This window comes from Mustela putorius, unplaced genomic scaffold (assembly GCF_011764305.1).
Source record: "Mustela putorius furo isolate JIRA1106 unplaced genomic scaffold, ASM1176430v1.1 tig00003898_pilon_pilon_pilon, whole genome shotgun sequence".
Taxonomy (NCBI): domain Eukaryota; kingdom Metazoa; phylum Chordata; class Mammalia; order Carnivora; family Mustelidae; genus Mustela; species Mustela putorius.
In genome coordinates, this window is record NW_025422047.1 from 11,270,035 (window position 1) to 11,283,485 (window position 13,451).

Consider the following 13,451-nt stretch of genomic DNA (forward strand, 5'->3'; position numbering starts at 1 on the left):
TCATATGTGGAATTTAAGAAACAAAACAAATGAACAAAGAAAAAGAAAAGACAAACCAAACATCAACAACGACAAAACCAGACTCTTAACCATAGAGAAAAAACCAGTGGTTACCGGAGGGGAGGTAGGGGGGAAGAGGAGTACAATAGGCGAAGGGGATTAAGAGTACACATATCTTGATGAGCACTGAGAGTTGCTGAATCACCTATACTGTACACCTGAAACTAATACAACACTGTATGTTAATTATACCAGAATGAAGAAGGGAAAGAAGAAATGAAGGAAAGAGGAGGAAGGAAGGAAGGGATGGAAAGGAAAAGAGAGAGGAAGGGAGGGAGGAAAGAAAGAGAAGGAGGTGGGGGTTGGGGGGAGCTGGGGAAGGGAGAAAGGAAGACAGGCAGGCAGTCTGGCAAGCAGCATTGCACTGAGTGTACATATTCCCAAGAACATGGCTTTGGAAAGTATTATTTTGTTTAATGTCCAGTTTTTCAGATTATATTTTGATTATATGTCAGAAGAAATAAAATATAAGAAATGGTCACTGGTATTATTATTATGTTTATTTAAAAATTTTATTAAATAATAATTGTTACATCTCACTTTTTTTTTCACTCTAATGAAAACATTAGAAAAACATTTTTTTTTTCCTAATGAAAACATGGTATACATGGAAACAATACAGGCACTGGCAAATGTTGTCTTTTCTAGTGTTTGTGTACAACCACTCTCCCAATATCTTTGAGCTGTTGCTTTTTACTTTATTATTATTATTTTTAACATTTTATGTACATTTTATTTTAAGGATTCAGTTTAAAATACACATGATTTCCTCCCCCAATTTTCCAGCATTACATTCATTTTAACTTTGGCATAGAATAATAACATTCAATGTAATATAATTCACAGTGACTAATTACTTGAAAAATATCACTGTACATGAGAACAATACACTTGCTGAAATAATAAAGCAAAAGGCCGTGAGACTGAGGTTCTAATGCTTTGGTGGTATATGCAAGTAAACAGAAACCGAAGCCAGAGTCAATGCACTCAAATCTGAGAAAATTAAATTTAAGAACACCTAATCACAAACAGGTAACCAGGCTTCCACAGAGAAGACAAACGATTAAGCTACAGCCAATCTAATCTAATTGCTTTGCTTTGTTTTTTTACTTTATTTTATACCCTAAGTTCTTGAGGAAAAATTCAAGGTCTTTCCTTAATAAAATAAATATTTTGTCTGTGATATGGCCATTAAGGTTTTAGGGGCAAACATAGCGTTATCTCTCCCTGTAGTCTAGGCATTTTTTTCTTTTTAATTTTCATTTTTTAATTCAGTGAAATTTAGTTTAGTTTCCAACTTCATAATTTTGGTTTCTAGCATTATCTATTTTTAGTTCATTGCCTTTTCAACTTCTAACTTTAGCCATATGCTTGTTACTAGATTCTTCTTTTTTGTAAAGAACAGCCTATTCATCTGCTGTCATTGGAACATCCCATGGAATTTCACTGAAGATCAGAAACAGTTTTTAGAGGTCTCAACCTTCTCTTTTAACCTTCACAAAGGTAGTGTCCTACTGACCTCTTTACTATCCCTATGGAATATACCGGAGTTCTCAACTTACTGATTCCCTGTCTGAACGAACAGAACTTCTTTTCAGAAGTGTGATATGGCATAAAAAAATTCATAATCCCTACTTTTATCTAATTTTCTTTTAGTATCTGAGTTCTAACTCTTCTGTTTATAACTCTTTTTAACTCTTCCATTTCTGACCTTTGAACAAATCTCTCTTGTCCTATCTCTATAGGTTCTGGTTTCAACTCATGCTATCAGGGGACTTTCTCACTTTGGCTCTTGGTAGATATATTATCCTAGGCAAGTGCTGGCCCTTGGTGGGCATCATTCTGTTACAGCAAAAATGTTTCTCAAATGGTATCTGATATGGTCTAAATAAGATTGATCTTTACTATAGTCTAATTAAGATTAAGTAATAAATACTCATTGCTTAGAAATAATTAACCATTGAACTAAAGTCAACAAAACTCTTTTTTTCTAATATTAAAATATACAATTGTTTGGAGGGGAGGGGAAACAACTTGAAATAAATCAGAGAATACCTTCACATTCATCGTTCTTCTCATATACTTCAAATTTGTATTTAATTCCTTCTTCCTTCTGGACGTTAGAAAGAACACCTGGGAGAAGTTTTTATTTCTCCAAATCAATTTCTGGAAAAAAAGTATCACTTTCAAATTCTGCATAATCCTTGTCACAAATAGTCTAAGATGGCCTGGCTTGTTCACGGCTTCCTTATAAACAGAACTGCCTCCCAACTATCCTAATCATGTCCACTTTATTTGCTAATTCTGGTTGCTCAAAAAATTTTAAGACATCATCCAGATTTTCAGCAAGAAAATGAGTTTCTTATGGATGTTCCTTGAGGTCTCTGAGCACTAAATTAATCAAATTAATTAAATTTAATCAAATTAAATGTCTTTTAAAAAGTAGATTCTTCTCGGGGCACCTGGGTGGCTCAGTGGGTTAAGCCTCTGCCTTCAGCTCAGGTCATGATCCCAGGGTCCTGGAATCAAGCCCCGAATCAGGCTCTCTGCTCAGCAGGGAGCCTGTTTCCCCCACCCCTCTCTCTCCGCCTGCCTCTCTGCCTACTTGTGATCTCTCTCTCTCTCTCAAATAAATAAATAAAATCTTTTTAAAAAAAAAAAAGTAGATTCTTCTCGGGAATAGAGACCCATGTCTTCCTAACCATAATCACCAAATTCTGTTTACCTTCTACTGAGGAGTATGTGGTCATTCTTTTGAAATATTTGAACTCATTCCTGAATGAGGGCCACAGTGGGTCCCCGTTTTTACTGGTATCCCTGTTCTGGGACACAGAGAGGACACAGTTTACAGGCAAACCTAGACAGCAGCTGATACACACCTCTGAGCTGGCACACCAGCCCAGCTTTATTGGGAAATTGTCTCCTTGGACTCTAGCCTTTTAGAAAAAAATCAAAGACTAGCCAAAGACTAACTAACTGGGTCCTAGATATCTGACCAGTTTGATTGGAAAATTCATGCATTAAAAACAATTCTGGGGGCATCTGGGTGGCCCAGTGGGTTAAAGCCTCTGCCTTGGGCTCGGGTCATGATCTCAGGGTCCTGGGATCGAGCCCCGAGTTGGGCTCTCTGCTCAGTGGGAAGCCTGCTTCTCCTCTCTCTGTCTGCCTGCCTCTCTGCCTACTTGTGATCTCTCTGCCTGTCAAATAAATAAATAAAATCCTAAAAAAAAAATTCTGATACTTTGGAGAGCAAAAGAAAGAAGGTAAACCTTAGAAGGAAAAGAAAACCTGGTAAATAGAAATGGGAAAAAAAAATTTAGTCATGTATCAAGCACTTACTATGATTAAAAAGTCTCTGACACAAAGAAGACATTTCTGTCTTTATAGCACACAGGCCTAACTAAAGACCGTGGTAATGTATGTAAGCCTTCCCAACCCCCATGGGCCACTTCCTCTTTTTACTGTCTTCATTAGAAAAAACAGAGAGCACTCTTGCTGCCACACAAGGCCATAGTACTATTTGAAGGGGTTTTCTAGGCATCCTGACTGTCTAGAAACATGCATGTCATTTTCATCATCTGAAGACTCAGGGAGCCTGTTAGGTTGAGCTCCTGCAGAAGCAGTCCCCAATGCCAGAATCTGGATGTATATGACTTTAAAAACAGGTATTCAAGGAGAAACCAATAAGGGCTTGGGGGTGGGGGGGAGAAGGAGAGGGAATGGGAAGAAGCCAAGTGAAGGGGTGATTTCAGAAGTCACACACTCAGCCTGGTCCCAGGGGAGCTCTACAGGAATACCCCTCAAAGTTAGTTCTGCCCTGGAGCAAAGGAGCTGGGCTTTGGCACCTCATATCGGCTTGTTTTTGGCTATATGTTGCAGAGTGTGTTGTGGGATGAACATGAAATTCCCAGGTACTACCAGCTCACTCCAGTGCCTTAGGGTAACCTGCAGGGCAGGGGGGTAATGTGCAGGGGCTAGTTGTTAGCAGCAAAATATGAAAAAGCTGGATATGGACTCACAGAGTCTGGGTGGGGCATCAGTGTGCTACTGAGAGTTTCCTGTTAACTTCCTCTGCAGGGCCCACAACACATGCAGTCCCTAACTTCCATTAAAAGTTCTAAATTTCTAGGGGCTAGCATTAAAGCGTAGATGCCACTGAACTCAGACCTAAGTTTGAATCCTAATTCCACACAGTTTATTCACTTAATCATTTTTTCAATAAATATGGAGCATCTACACCATGCCAGACACTGTTCAAGCGTTATTCTGAGAAGGAGATGGTAAGAAGAGCTCTGTAAAATGTACAGCTCCGGGCAACTGCTTTTACTTGCAGCGTTATTTATTTTCATAATTTCCTAGATCAAGTAAAAATGACCTAAACCACAGCAAAGGGATAAAAGGGAAAACTTTTAAGCACTTAACTGGTGGAAAAAAACAATCCATGCTTCCACTCCTTTTCATGAACGACTTTAGGTAAAAGTCCTCACTCATTCTGGACAGTTCCCCAAAGGGAAGCCTGCTCTCTTCTGGCATCCTCAGGATTTCTGGGAATGATCTTTTTTTTTTTTTTTTAAAGATTTTATTGATTTATTTGACAGAGAGAGAGAGAGATCACAAGTAGGCAGAGAGAGAGAGGAAGGGAAGCAGGCTCCCTGCTGAGCAGAGAGCCGGATGATGCGATGCGAGTCTTGATCCCAGGACACTGAGATCATGACCTGAGCCACTGAGCCACCCAGGTGCCCCTCTGGGAATGATCTTGATTAGAGAATATACAAACTGCATTCTCAGGAGCTTCTGGTCCTGCCTCTGTCACAGTTCATCCTCTTTCAAACCTCTTAATTTTTCCCAGCCTCAGTTTTCTTACCTGTAAAATGAAGTTTTCTGCCACCAACTGGTGATGGCACAGTAAGTGGGTCACATGTATATGGGAGCCTTCTCTGCTAGATTTTTAGGGCGGGGAGTCAGTTCTCAAGCTCAGGCTTGACAGACTGAGATGGACACAGGCCCTAGGACTCCACTGTAGATCAGAAGTTTTAACTCCAATCAAATCCAACCCTCCCACCCCATTTTCTCCAACACATCCTTATTACAATTCTTTAATGGTACCCCTTTACTAATTTGATTGTGAAGGCTAAGCAATTTAGTACGTGAATGCTCTGGCCTGGCTTCAGAGGCTCATGGAAGGAGTACCAGATGCTTGCAACTGGCCTAGGATCTCTGTAAGCCATGACCACTGAAGACACAGTGGCACTATATTGATGGTTCAGAATCAGATATAGTATTGCTGGCTGTGGTGTGCTCCTCCTAAACAGTGAATATCTCTAGGAAAAAATTCCAAATACAAAAAACAAACCGAAAACACATCTTCCTTTTAGTTGTCTGATAGTTGTATTCCTGGAGAATTCAGTTATATGGTCCTATTACCTGCCTGACCCCTGATCTCAGAAAATCTCAAGTAGAGGATTCTGCTTAGCCAGCCTACCTTAAAAAAGAAATATTTGAGGAAGGTGCCTGCCTAGATGATTCAGAAAGTGTGGCAGTTAAGGCAACCTCATTGTAATGTTAAAATCCCCTTCTGAATATCCCAAATGTTAATAAAAGGAGCCTGCTTTCCTTTGCTCTGGGATAGCAGCTGTGAAAATGATTCCCCATGATCTCCCTTTCTGTACAAATAAAGTTGCCCCTGAGGCAACTCCATTTGGTGTAGTCTCTGTCCATAAGTCATGGAGGAGTGGGCCCACTTTGGTAACAGTCCTGGCATACTAAATAGTTAATACAGGGGCTCCTGGGTGGCTCAGTGGGTTAGAGCCTCTGCCTTCAGCTCAGGTCATGATCCCAGGGTCCTAGGATTGAGCCCCACATCGGGCTCTCTGCTCAGCAGAGAGCCTGCTTCCCCCTCTTTCTCTCTGCCTGTCTCTCTGCCTATTTGTGATCTTTGTCTGTCAAACAGATAAATAAAATCTTAAAAAATAAATAGTTAATACATATTCAAGAAATAAAACAATTGAAAAATAAAACATATTTTTACATGTGATTGTAAAGACCAGATTATAAGCAGGTTTCCATACATTGAGAGAGAAAGAGAGAATGAATGAATATGTGTGTGTGGTGGGGAGAAGCCGGGCCCCTGACCCTCAGCCCCTATGCCAGTTGGAGCAACTAAAAATAGCCGTGTTAATTTCCAAAGCTTTTAGAAAGGCATACTGCCCCAATTGAATGAGAACCACTTTTCTAGAGAGTAGAGAGTTGCTGAGCTAATAATCAGGGGAAAGAATAAACAAACCGGTGCCTCCTCTTTCTCAGAAAGCAGAAGCCTGCAGAAAGAGGAAACAAAGGACGGGAAACTCCCCTTTTCTAACCTAGAACATGGCTTTCTGCGCAGAGACTGGTAACAAGTCACCACGGACTCGGGTTTTTTGATTGGTCAGTTGAGAAACTAAAATAGCTGGGTTAAAAGGAGGGAACCCCCCAGTGCTTTCCGCGGTCCCGTCGATAACTTGCACTGAGACCCCCTCGCTTCATGACTTTGGCTATTTTCCGTTGAGCGCTGCCGCCAGCCTGAGCGAGTTCACGGTGAGGTCTTGTCCCATGCCGTCCCCTCCCTCCGCTTCTCTCTATCCGCAGGCTCTCCCTGGCCCTGTGGCAAATCTATCCTTCTTCCGGCCCAATGTGGCCAGGCAACTGGGTTTGGCTCGCTGAGGCTCTGTCCAGATCCTACGAGGAAGCAGCTGAGAGGTCAGGAAGTGGAGCGCCGCGGGAACGCACGCTTCCAGCGCATTCTCGCTGGAGAGTTCTCTGGGCAGGACTGGGCTGATCAGGACAAAACAGCGCAGTCACTGATGGCGTCCGAGGCGGGTGCTGCTTTTTGGGGTAGCTCAGCCTCGACCTGAAGGTTCTGTTTCTCTGGGCACAGCGCGAAGAAGGAGTAGGACGGTCAAAGAAGACAAATACTGGAGGGCGGTGCTCTGGCAAAAAAGCCAGAGGTGTCTGGGGGTGTCTAAAAGAACTGCTTCCGTAAGTAGCTTGGCGCTTCCAGTGGAGCCCTAGGCACTATGCCTTCGTGCCCTCCTCTCCATTTTCCTGTAGGATCTCACGCTTCCCCACCAGGTTCTAGGGCCTATGTCTGAATTCAGATTATGTCACATTGTTTTGTGTAACATTTCTATGGCAGCTTATGTGCTTTGTCTTGGTAAAAGCTTTATTGAGATGTAATTCACAAAGCATACAATTCATCTATTTAAACAATACAATTCAGTGGGCTTTAGTATATTCAGAGTTGTGCAAACATCACCTCAATTTTAGAACATTTTCATTCTCCAAAAAGAAACTCTGTACCCATTAGCAGTCACTTCCTATTTCTCCTCAATATCCCAGGCCTAAGGAACAACTCATCGTTCCGTTGCTATGGATTTGCCTGTTCTTGACATTTCATATTAATGGAATCATACAGTTTATGGTCTTTCGTGATTGGATTCTACTACCTAATACGATGTTTTCAAAGATCATCCATATTATAGCAAGTATCTGTACTTTATTCTTTTTTACTGCTGAATAAAATTCCATTGTATTGATACACAGCATTTTGTTTACCCATTCATTAATGGGCATTTGGGTTGTTTCCACTTTTTTGCTATTAATATTGTTATCAATATTCACGTACAAGTTTTCAGATTGGACAGATGTTTTCAATTCTCTTGGGTATACACCTAAGAGTGGAGTTGCTGGGTCATATTGATGAAGGAGCTGACTGAGGACAAAGCAAAAGCTGGCACCTTGCACCCCCTCTCCACCTCAGGCACCCCTGACCGCCATAAACAAGAAACAAATAGTTAACTTGCAGAGATCACAATCCTGCAAGACAGGAATCTCCCAACTATCTTGATCTTTTTTTTTTTTTTTTAAGATTTTTTTATTTATTTGACAGAGATCACAAATAGGCAGAGAGGCAGGCAGAGAGAGGGAAGGAAGCAGGCTCCCTGCTGAGCAGAGAGCCCTATGCGAGGCTCAATCCCAGGACCCTGGGATCATGACTTGAGCCAAAGGCAGAGGCTTTAACCCACTGAGCCACCCAGGCAGCCCTCAATTATCTTGATCTTACTGGCTTGCCAAAAGACAACACGTTGTAGGCCCTCTTTAGCATATGAAAGCTCCGTTGAAACCTCTCTTTCCCTCACCTTCCCCCAACCACAGGGTACGTAGCCTGCCATCCCTCACAACCCAGGGCAGCAGCTCTTCCTGCCCACGGGTCCTGTCCCCGTGCTTTAATAAACCACCATTTTGCACCAAAGATGTCTCAAGAATTCTTTCTTGGTCATTGGCTCCGGACCTCAGCCCACTGAACCTCACCTAGGTTCTAGAACTTCATCAATATGGTAACTCTATATTTAACATTTTGAGGAACTGACAGACTGTTTCCCAAAGCTGCTGCACCATTTTACAGTCCTACCAGCACTATATCAGAATACCAATTTTTCTGCATACTCACCAACACTTTAATATTATCTATTTTCTAAAGATCATTTTCCCCCCAAAGATTTTATTTATTTGACAGAGAGAGATCACAAGTAGGCAGAGAGGCAGGCAGAGGGGGAGGGGAAAGCAGGCTCCGTGAGGAGCAGAGAGCCAGATGTGGGGCTCTATCCCAGGACCCTGGGATCATGACCTGAGCCGAAGGCAGAGGCTCAACCCACTGAGCCACCAGGCGCCTCTATCTATTTTTTAAATTATAGTCATCCCAGTGGGTGTGAAATTGTATCTCATTATGGCTTTAATTTGCATTTCCCTAATGATGACTGAAGGTGCATTATTTTTTAAATTACAAAATAATTTTTAGAAAAGACTTACATGCTGAAGTTTTGAGAACTATAACTATTTACACCATTTGCCCAAAGTCACAGAGCCTAGACCCAAACCAAATCTCTTTATGGCAAATGCTTGAACTCCATCCCCTCTTTTATAAAACAGAATATGGGATAAAACTTTTCAAGAAAATTCCTCTTGATAGCTGTTAGAAAAGGAGTGCTGGGCAAGATGAACCTCTGCATGGACTAAATGGGCATTTCTTATTTGCTATTAGAAACCCAAAGGTGCAAAGAACTTTTTGGTCTCTTCATTTTTACTTTGTAAAAAATAAGTGTTTTCAAGGTGCCTGGGTGGCTTAGTCAGTTAAGGGGCCCTCTTGATTTTGGCTCAGATCAGGATCTCAGGGTTTTTGAGATTGAGTCCCCAGTCAGGAGTCAGGCTCTGTGCTGGGTGTAGAGTCTGCTTAAGATGCTCTCTCAGTCTTTCTCTCTGCTCCTCCTCCCGCTTCTCTCACTCTCTTAAAAAAAAAAAAAAAGTTTCCTTGAGATCCTCACACTGGATCTTGGATGAAGTAGTGACCCTTTCTTGGTATGAAGTGATTTTTTCTTTTTAAGATTTCTTTACCTATCATTTGAGAGAGAGAGAGAGAGAGAAAATGAATTGGGGGGGGGGCAAAAGGAGAGGGAGAGACGGTCCCAAGCCCATTCCACACCGAGCATGGGGCTCAAAGCCATGACCCCAGACCATGATCTGAGCTGAAATGCTTAGTCGAATGCACCACTTAGGTGTCCTGGCACAGTGACTTTGTGCTTTTTTTCATGTAAGTGCCCTTTGGGCTTCTCCTTTCCACTGCCATCAGGACATAGAATGTGGAAAGACAGAAGTTTAAACTTTGTTTAAGTGCATTACTATCAAAATATTTTGAGTACACATGTTTTTCCTTCGGATATCTATCAATTTTTTTTTTACTTATCAGTCCTTTTTACTGATCAGTCTTACTTTAGATATTACCAAAACTTAATTTTTCTTTTTTTTTCAGTTAAAAATCCAGATTGAGTTTTCTTAAAAGTCATAAACCTGTACCCACCCACACACGTGGGAACACAGCAGTTGTGGAAGTGGAGACAGGAGGAACTAGAATCAGAGTTCAAATATGCCAGAAACTCTGGGCTCTAAATTCTTAGGTAGAATTTAGTTAGAGAGTAACTGACCAACAGGTCTGAGACACTGGAGACTTTAACATTCACTGTAAACTTTGGCACAGCTCACTTACTTCTCTGAAGACTGGATCCAACAAGCATAAAATGAATACAAGAATGTGCTATGGTAGCATGGTGAATTCCAGACAAACCCAAGAATTCCTTATAGCTGTGGAAGGAGGCCCAATTCCTGAGATGGTCTTAGAAGCAGAACTGATAGATCTCAGGAAAAGTGATGAAATAGCTGACCTCACCTGATGAAATAGCTGACCTCACCTTAGAAGCAGAACTGATAGATCTCAGGAAAAGTGATGAAATAGCTGACCTCACCTGTGACCTACATTGATTGACCTAACTTGCCACGACTCTGTTGTGATTCCTGAAGAAAGGAGGTGGCCAGGGGGAAACACATCGTGACTCCAAGGTCAAATTGGCAGCTTTGTGGTGAACAGTGATAAGGAGGAGTTGATGAGAAACAGTGATGTGTATGTGACCAACAGTACCTGCCACAATCCCCTGCAAGAAGCTTTAAGTACTACCTGGTTATATCCAGTGTTGAATTTGTATGGATGGGTACTGTGAGATTGAACTGAGTAGGTGACACACTTACTCTACAGAATGTGGCCACATCTTCTGCAGTCAGTGCCTCTGCACTTCCCTTAAATATAATCAAAATTGCCCAGTTTGTTTGAAAAAACTCAACTGCTATCAGTGCCACTGCATTTATATATGAGTTGTGCTGTGTCATTCAGGACAGATAGAACCCTTAGCATGGAAACATGCCTCAGGCAGAAACTATGGGTTGCTGGCATGCAGTATACTGGACTTGAAAAGGCTGCTTTAGGGGCACCTGGGTGGCTCAGTGGGTTAAAGCCTCTGCCTTCGGCTCAGGTCATGATTCCCAGGGTCCTGGGGTCGAGCCCCGCATCTGGCTCTCTGCTCCGTTGGGGAGCCTGCTTCCCCCTCTCTCTCTGCCTGCCTCTCTGCCTACATGTGATATCTGTCTGCCAAATAAATAAATAAAATCTTTAAAAAGAAAAAAAGAAAAAGCTGCTTTTAAAAAATTGTTCTCTGGAGTATATAAAAAATTCTTTCATTTCTCACACACTGTGAGATTGCTTTTTGGTTCCTTTAGTTTCCTACTTTAGGGCTGGACTTTAGTTGTCACAGTGTGCCAGAGACTAGTGGTTGTTCTCAGAGCAGTTTTTCCTTTTTTTTCTCATAGGAATCAATTTTTAAATGACAACACATGGGCATTTTGGCTCACATAAACAAGGGCAACATGATAGAGATAGTGGAGCAAGTGGATGGAAGGAACCAGGAAGATTGACAACTTTGCAAGTCAGAGCCACCATACAAATTTGGACTTTGAGAGATAAATAAACGTTATTCTTATTTAAGCAACCATATACGAGGTCTTATTTAGAACAATGGAAACTTTATTTTAATCAAAGGACTAGGCAGGGTGCTGTCTCTGGGTTTCCCTGGATTTCCTGATTCCACTGGAGTAGAAGGAAGTTAGTCAGTCCTTCTGACGTCATCTCCAGTCAGCAGGGTTCAGGTGGATATATGGGCAGGCACCATGTCCCCTAGACTCCTACTGGCCTTTGAGTTAGTCTGAGGAGTTGCCTAGGCATGTGGGAATCTAGGGTTGTTGTTCTGTGCTCTCTGACCTGTCAGGCCAGAGAGGAGATGCCATCACTCTGGCTTTACAGGTGTGCCTGCCTCCACTACCCTGGTCAGCTAATCAACAGGCCAGCATGTCTCTCTGTGAACAAACACATCACTGCATCACCATCCCAGCTGCTCCAGGGTCACTCACAAGCCTTAAGAAGACCTCCCCGACACCCATGCTCCACCTCCAGCCAAACACATGCTTTTTCTTCTTTTGCAGAGGCAATTCATATAGCACTCATAATTGAGCCTGCACTTTAGAACTGGAGAGGATGGGATTTCTACAGTCCTCTCTCCTTTTCCCTCAGAATGAAATGGGCAGTAAAGTTTGTTCCTTACTTTCGGTGGCTATAGCAGTGCTGCTCTCCAACATAGAGGCTCAGTGGTGCCAGTGGAATGGTGGACATCCCTGTGTCGTATCTGTCTACACACTGCAGTCTCTGAAATGTCCCACACCCCAGGCTTTTGTTGCTTGACTTGGCACAGGCTATGCAAGATGAATGTGGTAGGAGGTGCCTGGGTGGCTCAGTTGATTAATTGGCTGTCTTAGGCTCAGGTCATGATCCCAGAGTCCTGGGCTTCCTGCTCAGCGGGGAGCCAGCTTTTGCCCCACCCCCCTGCTCAGGTGCACATGCACCCAAGCTCTCTCTTGCTCCTGCTTGCTCTCTGTCTTAAATAAAGAAAATCTTTTAAAGAAAAGATAAATGTGGTGTACTCCCGTCTGTGGGTTCCTTTGTATATTCTAAAATAAAAAGGGGGAAGAAAAAGAACATGAAAATGAAAAAATTGAAAGCAATTTCCAAATATTCCCTTTTTACATTTCAGTACATCATCTTATGTGTCCTACTTTGGAGACTATTAATTGCTCTGTGACATAGCACTGTGTATCAGAAAACTGACTAATGATTCAAATATCTGAGGTGCCTATTAAATGCAGAGTCTGCTTTTGCACATACTGCCTATGTGATCAGGATAAAGAGCAGACTCTCTCTAGTTTGTCAGCAGCCCTCAACCCTCCCTATTGTATTCTCCCTAGCCCAACTACACATTTCCCTTACCTGCAAAGCTCTTGTAGACATTTGAGTTTTTGACTCTGCTTTAGGGGGAAAATACAGAGGGGATTCTGACTTTTTCAGAAAATCAAGATGAATTTTATAGACAGCAAAATGAACTGATTTTTAACTGTATAATTAGATGAGTTTGGATATGTGTGTGTATGTGTGTGTGTGTATAGTCATAATGACCAACACCCCAACCAAAATATAGAACAATTCCATCATTCCAGAAAGTTCCCTTATTCCTTCTTTTAGTCAATCCCCCTCATCCCCCACAAGCACACTCATACATATGCTTGAGAACATTGTCTAGCCCAGCTCATCAGGGAGAAAAATTTGATAGGGATTTGGAGTATAAGCAGTAGATAGGGACCAAATATTTTAGTGGCAGTGTGACTTATAATATTACATCTTTTAAGAATTGAAGCAAGAAATAAATCAGTGAGAGAAAGACAAAAACCATATGATTTCACTGATACGTGGAATTTAAGGGACAAAACAGTTGAACATATGGGGGAAAAAAGAGCAAGGCAAACTAGGAAACAGACTCTTAACTACAGAGAACAAACTGAGAGTTACTGGAGGGGAGGTGGGCAGGAGGATAGATTCAATGCCTTATGGGTTAAGGAGGACACTTGTAGTGATGAACACTGGGTGTTGT

At 42.0% G+C, this 13,451-nt stretch overlaps 1 protein-coding gene and 1 pseudogene across 6 annotated transcripts in view; one reads left to right on the top strand and one right to left on the bottom strand.

The window, feature by feature from the left end:
* Window positions 1–2,077: 2,077 nt before the first annotated feature.
* Window positions 2,078–12,108, bottom strand: LOC101674689 (annotated as a pseudogene).
* Window positions 6,377–13,451, top strand: part of TRIM69 (tripartite motif containing 69) — a 48,556-nt gene continuing 41,481 nt past the window's right edge. For 2 of the 6 annotated variants that reach the window (XM_004751292.3, XM_045067798.1), the window contains exon 1: window positions 6,378–7,074. The gene's annotated coding sequence lies outside the window, so the exon portion shown is untranslated. Of the gene's footprint in view, window positions 7,075–13,451 lie in introns of all 6 variants that reach the window. The other 4 variants (XM_045067797.1, XM_045067795.1, XM_045067796.1 and 1 more) reach the window with 4 other exon arrangements.